Here is a 12,144-nt window from a genome sequence, read left to right as displayed (position 1 = left end):
CTGGCTTATATGTTAGAGGCAAATCTAAAGATATGAAATGAATGCTTCTTACATTCATGAACTTGTAGAGAAATTCAGAGACCTTATTTAGCAATTGCTCATGCTTTTATGTGTTGACCAACTGTTTTCCTTATCAGTAAGGCTCCTGGTCAACAGTAGACTACTAGTAGTTAAGTTTTTAAGGACTCAGAAGTTATCCTCAGATTTTCAACTGTGCAGAGGGGCAGCTCACCTAACCACCACATTGTTCAATGGTCAGCTGCATCATCATTTTGTAATTCTTGTTGAAGTAGGTAAATAGTGAAAGAGTGGCCCATTCTAAGAAAGCTTTTACCTAAAATTCTATTCACACAAACACCTTAGTGGGAGAGGCTCATTCAAAACTATTTTACTGCTCATTTTCTCGAAGTAGTAATTCAAAGTGGTGCATTTGAACAAGGGTCTGAATTTCTAAAATTTCAGACCAAGCTGAATATTTCAGAGGTGCAATATTTCAGCAAGATGCAGATATCCGCCACCTTTTTTGGAAGTCCACCTTAAGCCACTTGGCATTTATGACAGACCTACATTAATACCTGTTTTCTCTAACCAAAAGAAATTCAGAGATGACTTTTGCTTTAAAAAAAAATGTGAAATTCACAAGTAGTTTCTAGGGTTTTTTTTTTTTAAGATTTTATTTATTTATTTGACATACAGAGATCACAAAGTAGGCAGAGAGGCAGGCAGAAAGAGAGGAGGAAGAAGGCTGCCTGCTGAGCAGAAAGCCTGATGTGGGCTTAACCCCAGAACTCTGGGATCATGACCTGAGCTAAAGGCAGAGGCTTTAACCCACTGAGCCACCCAGGCACCCCTAGGGTTTGTTTTGCAGCAAGTTCTTGTGAAGGCAGCTCGTGCTCCAAGCACTGAACGTTGCCCCACTAAGCTCCTGCCCCCACCTACACTCAACATTTCAGCATCGAGCCGCCATAGTTTTGGAATGTGCATGTGAGCATCTGTGGTTGATTGATTTTGTGTATCTCTTAGCAAGGTCTGAAGGTATCAGGAAAACCTAAAAGCAGTTAGGTTTTGGCTCTGAAATCACTCAAAAATTTTTCCATATAAAATGGTAATTGCGTCTTAACTTTATTATGCCCTCTTGGCTTTTTGAAGGTTTCATGGGAACACTCTCATTTTGGATAGTGGAGGAGACCCGTACCCCTAAAAATGCACCTTCTAAGAGTATAAGCAAAGATCAACAGAAGAAGTGCTGTTCAGAGCCAGAAGACGATTTGTCGGAAAGTTGCAATTTGAATGATAACTGAATATTTGATGACTTACAGCAATTTTTGTCAGATTTTATGTATGATAATGGTATTGTGGCTATGACTTTTTAAAAAGAGCCTTGATCTTTTAGAGATACACAACGTGGTATGATGTCTAGAATTTGCTTCAAAATAATCCCACGGGAAGTTGTGGGGAAAGAATGGAAGAGATAAGATTGGCCATGATTGGCAATTGCGAAAGCTGTGTAGTGGTTAGATGGAGGAAATGCCATCACCATGTTCTCTCTACAATCTGTCTGAAATTTTCCACAACAGAAAGTTAAAAGATAGCCATCCCATTGTTAAGGGCAGTCTGGGAAGGGACTCGGGTCTCAGAGTCTCCGCTCAGTGGCCTGTCCTCATTACCAGCCTTTCCCAAACTTATATCTTTTTAAAAAATAGATACACATGTCAAAAGATGATTTCACCAGGGGATAAAATGACTCACAGACCAATAGAACAACGAATATATGTTAAAGATTTTATTGAACTCACAATCAGTGAAAGAATCAGACAGAAGAGGTGGACACATTTCTAGATCAGGAGCATTAAGAGGAGTGTGCATATGAAGCAGTACTGAGGTTCCTACAGGACAGGAAGGGAAGCCTCTTGCTCTTCTGTCACATAGGACAGAGTCCGCTTGTCTATAGACTAAAATCAGACAGCATTCCCATCAGATGTCTATGACATACAGTGCTGTAAAACAGCTCAAGGACAATGAGAGACTAAAATCAAATAGCCTGGAAGGTGGTGATCTAAATAGTTATAGTTTTCACTGAGGCTCATACTTGTTCCTATGAGTGTTTCTGTCCAGGACCCTCGACTAGGGACGAACGTCATTGGGAAAATGACTTTAGAAGCCGCTGCCCTCCTGCTTATTGATCACAGGAAATGAAAAAAGGCAGATACAAGATAGATTGTGTCTCATTATTTGAACTTAAATTCCAGGTACTGTTCATTTTATATGTATCTAAACATTCTGAGAACCTAGGTCTACTTTATGGGCAGGAATTATTTAACTATCAGATACTAATTTTTGGAGCAGTAGAAAGTGACTCCAGATTGGAAAAGAAGAAAAAGACACTTTATTTCTATTGAGAAATATTGGCCAAAAATAAATAACTTGTCCATAGGATCATAATTTTAAATCCATCGTTTGATATTTCCTGTACTTTTTGAACTTGAGAAATTGTTTCCTGCACATTGAAAATGATGCCATCTTCTTTCTGGAAAATGTTGATTGTCTGTCAATACTGAAATCTCATTAGCAGACACTTTCCTGCTACTGAGACCCGAAAAGGCAGAATAATTTGTATGATCCGTATCCACATGACTTCTCAGAAATCCTATTAAGATAAAGGGCTGAGAATTATGGGGCTGGCCCAGTTCCCACAGTTGTCTAACTGAACTGCAGGGATGACTGTGGATACTCAGAGGAGAAGAAGGTAGACATGGTTGTGCTGAGCACTTGTGAGAAAACACAGGCTAATTTATCCTTATTGTCTTCAGAAAGGATGTAAGTGTTCCCATGGGGCAACTGTGAAAGCCACTTGACAGAGAAAAATGTTAGGTGGATTTTTTCCAGTTGTCATTCTGCTACAAATTCACCATATTCTTTTCTACAATTCTTATCTTTTTTGTGATTTTTCTCTCAAACAAAGCGTAACATTAGGATTCTTAAACACGCATATATTTAACCTTCAGGAGATATTCCTCAGTGGATAAAGCACTGCTCAGGGAAAAAAAAAAGAGAGAGAGAGTGAGAGAGAGGTAAGGTTTCATTATAGTATTATTTCATTCTAGCTTGGGGGGAAAGCCAGCCATAAAAAAACAAAAACAAAAACAAAAAACCTGTCATTTGCCTTTTCCACTCCAGGGGCAGACCACCTTTGTCACCTGAAAACTTGTTGGCTTTTACTTTCTGTAATGGGCTGACTGGTAGACTTCACTCAGGGGCTGCAGGGAGTGAAAGCGGCCTTTGTTTTCCTGATTATGAAGCTGTTGGCATGAGGTAAATTTATAACTGCCCACAGAACCTTGGGAACAATCTGTTGTTCATTATTGAAGAGAGAGCTGAGATAGTAAAGGTCTTCTTCAACATATTGGAAGAGTCTCTGAGCTTGCCATTTGCTGGAAGGGTTCATTAAGAAACAAGGGCATATTACTGGGGACAAAATCCCATTAGTGCTATCCTGCCCCAGCTATGAGGGTTAATGTCCACCTGGGGTGATAGTGTTCAGGCTTAGGATATATGTCTTTTATCTATCTTCTTGTACAGAGCAGATCTCTTCTGTTGGGATTTCTAAAAGCCGAGTGCCCTGGCTTAGTGGTTGTTGAGGTATTTTATCTGTTTGCTCTAAGAAGAGGTTCTCCAGACTTTGGGCACATAGCTTTTTAAATCATAGTTTAAAAGGCACTGGAGAGGAATCAATCATTCTGCTCTTGTGGCATTAGAAGCTACAGTTGGGCACTATGGATATCCTCATTGATAGTGTTTGACCATATTGGAAAATTTCAGTTGATAAGGTCTGAAACTGAATCTTCAAACCAAGGTTTTTCTGTTAATGTTGAGGGTCAAAATCACAACATACGCACATAGGTACACGGCTTTGTTCATCCCAATAAATCTGTAGAAAAGAAAAGAAGAACCAGTATTTTAATGAGTGTTTTGGGGATTATTCTCAGTAAAACTAATGGTGATGACTCCTAATATCTTGAGTTTTATAAATTATGTATAAAGTTACATTTAATTCTCAGTTAACTATAAATTATAGTTAATCGTATATATATATACACATATATATGGTAACTGCAATATTGTATATTTATATACATACAAAATATTGTGTGAGGGTATGTATGTAAGTGTGCACTTATTTGTTTATATAATATGTTATATATCTTATTATTCCCTTATTGCATCCTTTCTTGGGCGTGCTGATGAACTAAGTTCTGGTAAGTAAGGAGCTGTGTTTTGAGTCTAGCAAAAGATACCCTGCATAAAGAACTTAAATAAGATAAAGAGTTATGTTCTATTACATGAAGGAAATTGGGAGGCCGATGGTTTGGCATTGGTATGGTGGTTCTGTGGGCCTTAGGACCCAGGCTCCTTGTCTCTTTCTGCCTGCCACCTTTAGTTCTGGTCTTCATTCTTGGGTTACCTCATTGTCCCCAGATGACTGCTGGAGCCTTTTTTTTTTTTTTTTTTTTTTTGGTTGACATGGTTAACATTTTATTTATTTATTTGAGGGACAGAGATTGAGCAATAGAGAAAGAGAGAGAGTGAGCGAGTACAAAAGTGGGGGGAGGGGCAGAGGGAGAAGACAACTCCCCCAGCTGAGCAGGGATCCCCACATGGGACTTGATCCCAGGACTCCCAAGGCAGACCCTCAACTGGCTGAGCCACCCAGTCACCCGAGCTGCTGGAGCCTTCTAAGCTGAACAGAGGAGAAAAGGTGGGAATGGCAAAGAGTGGACCCAGCAGCTGAGTTACCCTCCCAGAGGAGTATTTAAAGGAAGAGGCCATGGAGAAGGTGAAAGGTGGTGGTAGATTTTTCTTCCAACACATAAAGCACATACCAGTTGAGCAGCACAGTGTACTGATATGGAATTTATCCATCGTTTCTGTTTGCTAGGACCTGACCGTGTCAATTTTGATTAAGAGACAAATAGGGGTGCCTGGGTAGCTCAGCCAGTTAGGCGTCTGCCTTTGGCTCAGGTCATGATCCCAGGGTCGAGCCCTGCGTCTGGCTTCCCACTCAGGGGGAGTCTGTTTCTCCCTCTGACTCTGCCCCCTCTCATGCTCTCTCTCTCTCTCACTTACTCTCTCTCAAATAAATAAAATCTTTTAAAAAAGAGAGACAAATACTTGAAAGTTCCCCGTGGCACCTATATTTAATATTAATCTACAAATACTACTTGGTGCTGTACCAAGAGTGGAATTACATTGTCTTTCATAAGTAATAATTAGTGTTTTCCCATTTTGCCTTAGACTAAGATCTGTATAACTTTTGATCCACAAGTTTAACATAATAATATGTATTAAAATAATATCCTACAATGCATGCTAATGTAGTAGATGTTACATAATATATATCAATATAATATTATGTTGAGCAAATATATTTACAGTGAAAAGCAAAGAGACTATATTATTGTAGCTTTTAAAGCCTAATGGGTAAATGCATGACTTCCAGTAGGGTTTGAAAAAAGCAGTGAATCAATCCTCGTGGAACTAATTGAAGTTAATTAGTAAAGAACTGAACAGTTCTTTACCTCCTACCCCAAAACAGAGAATAGACATCCCTGCCAAACTATTTCCTCACTGGTAATAGTTAGAATTTAAATCGTCTTTCTTCCTATGCTATCCTTTATGGATGGGCATCTACCTTGCCCCAGGGGTTATTGCCAGCAATACTGAGTTGAAGATCATATGGAGTTGAAGTACCAAAATATATATAAAAAAGCCCTTTATAATTCTTTTTAAAAAGTGGGTTATTATTATTATTATTATTATTTTTAATCCATCACCCTTACCACTACCAACAAAACGAGGAAGGAAGGATGGAAATTCATTCAATCTGCTCCTTTCCCCAAGTCCATTTGCTTTTAATATATTTGCATGGTTCCCACACACATTTTTTGTAAATATATTCTCTCATTTTAGCAATTTCCCAAAGATGTTGGCCCTAAAAATTTTCCAGTTTTCAAATATGCTCACAGGAGTTTCTCATTTGACATGTACATGGATTTGTGGCTTTCAGCCTTTAGAGACTGGGAATGATTTACATGAAGCATGCTTAATTAATTTTCATCGCTAACACTCCTAAGAGTCAGAACGTCGAACACGCGCAGGTGGACGGAGCACATCTCCGTCTCACCCTCTCAGACAAGGTGCCTGCAGAATGAGACTCTACTCCAGGGCGCATGTCCAAGGACAGCAATTTCCTTTCAGCCTCGGCTGGTTCGTAGAGCTTCATTCCTGTCTGGCTTCAAATTATCTCCTTGCAGAAATTACGTCGTGTTTTCAATATCCAGAACTTTTTCTCCCAGAACAAGACTGTAGTTTAAACAAAACCAAGCTGGTTAAGGTCATTTCGATACTGATTCTTAATCTCTAAAATCAGAGAGCCGGTTCCTCCTGCGGCTGTGTTTCAAGAACCTTGCCCTCCGGAGATTGTCGGCTCGCGTTCCTGTACATTGCTTACGGAGAGCACGATTTCTAGCACTTACCACCCATCTTGTTGCATCATTAACTTTGGGAATATCTTTACAGCTACAGAAAAAAAAGGTTGTGGCATAAAGTTAGGGACTTTTTTTTTTTTTTAAATATTTTATTTATTTATTTGAGAGAGAGCATGAGCCTGGGAGAGGGAGCTGAGGGAGACGTGGACGCCCTGCTGAGCACAGAGCCCAATGGGGGCCTCGATCCAGGACCCTGGGATCGTCTTAACCTGAGTCAAAGGCAGATGCTTAACCAACTGAGCCACCCAGGCTCCCCAAGTTAGATTTTAACAAAGAACAATTTTAGGGGCACATGGATGGCTCAGTCGGTTAAGCACCTGACTCTTAGTTTTGGCTGAGGTCAAAATCTCAGGGTCGGGCGCCTGGGTGGCTCCGTGGGTTAAACCTCTGCCTTCTGCTTGTGTCATGATCTCAGGATCCTGATATGGAGTCCCCAAGTGGGATCTCCGCTCAGCGGGGAGCCTGCTTCTCCCCCTCTCTCTGCATGCCTCTCTGCCTACTTGTGATCTCTCTCTCTCTCTCTCTCTCTGTCAAATAAGTAAATCTTAAAAAAAAAAATAAAAATAAAAAGATCTCAGGGTCATGGTATCAGCCCCACCTCAGGCTCCCCGCCCAGGAATCTGTTTGAGATTCTTTCCCTTCCCTCTTCCTCCCCACCAAACATGCTCTCTCTCTCTAAAACAAAACAACAAAAAATTTTTAAAAAGAACAAGTTTTAGGTTCTAGTAATTATATGCACAGTATGACATAGTCCGTCTTACAGAAGATTATTGAGAGTGGGGAAAGATGAGCTATTACTAAGTGACAGTGAGATAAATGATTAGTTATTTGAAAACATAAATTACTTCTTACCTATCCATATCCGTAAGACTGGGATGCAGTATGTGACTTAGAACAACAAAGGTATAATTTGTGATCACGCTATGTTCCCATTATGTGTGGCCTGGGACTCCGTTGTCCATGAGCCAACTTGACAAAGCAGCCACTGTCAGAACATAGCTGGCTGATTGGACAAAGGAAAGAGTTAAGGAGGGTCTTACAGGATGTAAATGCTTGCAGTGTTCCAACCCCAAACTGACAGTCATCACTTCCATGAACAATTCCTTGACTAGAGCTAATCATAGGGCCAGAAGCTAGTAAGACCTCCTCTAGAAGGGAATCGAATCATGCAATAACACCATGAACCTTGAAGGGAGGAACTGGCCATATTTGTTAAATCAAGTATTTGGCCCACTTTGCCTCCTAAGCAAAATTCCTTCCCCGTAAGAGAGGAATAGAAAATCTTCTTTAATAAAATGGCATTCAGCTTAGAGCACAGGCTCTCTACTCTCCTATGGGTGAGTGTTCTGACATTAGAGATGATGTGTAGGATATCTGCACTGGGTCAGAATGTGGCTTTTCTTTATCTGGAGACTTAGGACCTAAAAAAAAAAAAAATATTTCCTTACTTCTACAGAAGAATTCTTCAAATGGTAGACCAACATCACCAAATACTTGAAATTCTCAGCCCCCATTCCAGACTGCTAAATCAGAAATGCTAGATATGAACCTAGGAATTTATGCTTAATCCCCAGGTGATTCTGATAAAAGGTCAGGAAGCACCATCCTCCACAGCACACAGAGACAAAACAGGAACAGAGTAACCACTATGAAGCCTTCAGTGGGCATTCGTCTAGAGCAATTTCGAAGTCTTCCCTTGCTTTTTGATAAAACACATTTTGGCTCTTAATATTCACAATTAAAACACACATATAATTTCAACAGTTTATTTGAACAATTTTCCCAAGTCAAAATGTATATTTATATCCCCCAAATGCAACTGAACATTTTAAACAAAATTATGTGAGTAAAAAAGTCTTGCATTATATTCTGATTACCATTTGTTAAAGGGCAGAAACATAGGCAGATGCTTTGAAAAGTGTGCTGAGGATCTGCAGAGATATGTGGCCTTCTTAGGGAGGTTGAAGTAATTGTTTAACAACATTTTAAATTGTTTGAGCATCAGGAAATGATCAGGAAATGAGCATTGACATGACAGCTTAAAACTTACATGTAGATGTATTGTTTAGGAAATTGGTGGAAGATTGAATGTTGGCATTTAATGCATTAAAAAATTTTCCCATTTAAATATTAGGAAGTAGGCTTCCAGTTTTTATTTTCATGTAGAATTTCTGATTTTCAAGAATGGATTCCTGATAGTTAAGAGGAAGCATTTCTTTACTTTCTTCCAGCTATGCTGTTCTATGTCTCTTTTGCCCTCATTGTTGACTTTTAAAATGTGGCCACAAGTTCCTAGACAGTCATTTCTTTAAGAGTTGGAGTTTCTCTCTTTCCCTTTGAGTCTGGGTGGATTTGAGACTTCTTTGACCAAAACCAGAGGAAGTGATGTATATTAACATCAAGTAGCTTATGACTTGTTTGCTAGCACGTTCATTCTTGGAGTGCTAAGCCATCGGGTAAGAAGTCCAGTCACCTGAGGTTACCGTGCTGTGAAGTCCTGACAATGTGAAGAAACTTTGTGTAGCAGATGCTCTGGACGACTGTCCCCACTGACCCTAGGGTTTGGGATATCCCAGCAAAGGTGCTAGATACGTGAGTGATTAGCTTCTAGAAGATTCTAACCCCCATCCATTCATATCATACCATCTGAAGCCCACATCACAGAACAGAGTAAAGCCATCCTTGCTGGCCTTGTCCCAATTCCTTACACACAGAATCCACGAGCGTAACAAAATGGATCTTGCTTTGTGTTACTAAATTTGGAATGGTTTGCCATGCAGTATTGGCTATCTGGAGCAGAATACCTTGGGCATGTCAGCCACATGATTTTAATCCCTTCCCCAAGTGGCCTTATTCATATGAAAAGATTGATTACCATATTCTTATTTGGGTCTTGTCTGAAATGGATTAACTTATTCAGTTGTGTTAATAAGGAACGTGAGGACTGTGTCCTAGATTTGATCCTTGCACAGAACTGAATTTTTTTTTTCCCCAGAACTGAATTTGAACTGGCCTCTACACAAAACATCTTTTAAATTTTATTTTTTATTGATAGGGTTTGGCAACCACTAGCCTCCCCAAGGTTTTTCAAATCCCAAAATTTCTGAATTCTCTCTTTGGAGACTCTTTTGTGTTTTTCCATTGGAGAGTCTTTTTTCCCCCTGTGTATAATTCAGTCAAACCTTTGTGAGTCTATTTATTTTTCTTGTAATAATTCACCCAATGCTGCCAATAGTAGCCAACTCATGTTGCTTATTTTGCTTTCCAACTCCTTCTCTTAATAGTACATGTTCATTAAGTACATAATCTGCCTCCAAGTTACTACAAATGACATGAATCATAATGGTTTTGCCACTGGATGACATGAATTTTAATCCTTTTCCCTTCAACAGTTTGTTTACCACTCACCCCCCCCAACCAAATACTTATTTTTTTTTTCTTTTTTGTTGACTCTTTCTGCAATACTATGGTTTAAGTTTGTTAGAGTGTGTTGGATTATACTGCAGGAATAAAAACTTCAAAGTTTCAGTGTCTTAAAACAACAAAAGCTTATTCTTGCTCACACTACATAGTCATTTTGGTTTGGCTAAAGGTTGTGTTCTATTGAACATACATTTGGGAACTCGGGCTGGTGGACCAGTCACAATTTGGAATATTGGTAGTTACTGTGGCAGAGGAAAAGTTAGCCCCAGAAAGTCTCAGTTGACAATTAAATTCTCAGTTGATAAACTATACTTCCACCTGTGATTCCTTGGCCACAACAGGTCTTATGGCCCAGCTGTACCGGGACAATTCAGGACATGCAATCCCAAGATGGGCTTAGAAGTCAAAGAGACATACTGGCTGAAGAGCAGTAATGACAAGCTCAGTGCACAAAGATCGGTTCCAGATGGAAGAAAATACAGGAGAATGTTTTTATGACCTCTAGGGGAGTTTTCTAAATAAGACTAAGGAGCCCAAACTAATGAAAAATTTGATTACAGTATAAAACTTAAATTTCTGTACAATAAAAGACCCATAATTAAAGAAAAAACATAGAATCTGGCTTTTGAAAATACTGTGGATTCAGTTTGCTGAAGAAAAAGCCTTTCACAAAACACCTACAGATGTGAGAAGATATTCTAAGCATATTTTAAAATGTGTTGCTGAAATGGCGTAAAAGTAATGGATATCCTCGAGAAGCCAAACAAGTAAACAAATAAACATACCAAGAAACAAACACAAAGATAAAAACTCAAAGCCAAGCAAAAGCCCAGCAAGCTGGTCAACAACACTGAAGCTGAAGGTTGTCCAAAGGACATCTGCAAAGTCCTGTCCACTGAGAGTCTGGGTATGTGGGGTGAGGAGAAAAATAGCCATGGAGCTGTGGAGCCACAGAGCCACAGAGCCACGGAGACTCCCATATAAAGATGGGAACCTGAAGGGCCACACCCTCAGTGAAAGGATAGTGGTGGTGAGTTGCAGGCAGGTGGGAAGGGAGGGGACTCTGTTTCAATATCCTGGACTGGGTAAAGAAGGAAAAACAAAACTGAACTAATAATTCATGATTACCAGTTAGTAATCAAATGAGTTGTCACCCAGGTTCCTACTGAGTGATCTAACACATGTCAATTTAATCATCCTGCTAGAAATAATTTATAGTCATTTTAAATGTAACACACGTATTTCTGAAGGTGTCAAAATGTTCATAAAATAATTAAATATAATTAAATATAAAATATAAAATAAGGAATCAACAGACCAAATATTGGGTGAAAGCAAAAGCCTAGAGAAGTAAGTAGAACAATTTATCCCCCAAGGGTATGTGTTAAACCTAGTATTGGAGCTCTATTTTAAGAACCCCATGGACCTTGGGGAGCAGAAGACAAACCATACCACTTTAAATGTGGACATCAAAAGGGTGTTCACGAAGGGTAATTAAAAAGCACAAGTAAACTCTTCACACCCCTCATCTCCATCTTCAGATCACCTCCAGATGACTGCTTGCAAAGTCAGCCCTCTTGCACAGCATGAAAGAGGAAATCTTTCCAAAAGTATGTGATGATTGCATGCACTTTCACCCCAGCTCAAAGACAGGACCTCAAGGGGCAACACATTTAATGGATGAACCAGAGAAAAAAAAAATCCACCTAGTTTGAGGTAGCTTGCCTGTCTAGGACTTGGGTCTAATTAGAACAAGGAGGGAAAAATAAAAGAGAGATAATAATAATAGAATGAGGAAGAGGAAGAAAGGGAAGAAAAGAAGAAGAAGAAGAAGGGGTAGTAGAAGGAGAAGAAGAAAAAGAAGAAGGGGTAGTAGAAGGAGAAGAAGAAAAAGAAGAAGGAGGAGGCAGAGGGAGAGAGGAGGAGGGAGAGAGAGGAGGAGGAAGAAGTGGAGGAGGAGGAAGAAGGGGAAGAGGAGGAGGAGGGGGAGAAAAGTAGGAAGAAGAGGAGGAGGAGGAGAAGGGGAAGGAAAGGAGGAAGGAAAAAGGGAAGGAGGAGAAGGAGAAGAGGAGGAGGAGGAAGAGGAAGAAGAAACAAAGGAAACTCAGTGGAAGATGACCCAGATAAAGAGATAAGGGAAGGGCATGGAGAAAGTGTGAAGAAGAAAGAAAAAGAA

Source organism: Lontra canadensis, unplaced genomic scaffold (assembly GCF_010015895.1).
Source record: "Lontra canadensis isolate GAN:19392208 unplaced genomic scaffold, GSC_riverotter_1.0 scaffold16, whole genome shotgun sequence".
Taxonomy (NCBI): domain Eukaryota; kingdom Metazoa; phylum Chordata; class Mammalia; order Carnivora; family Mustelidae; genus Lontra; species Lontra canadensis.
This window is presented reverse-complemented; position numbering follows the sequence as displayed.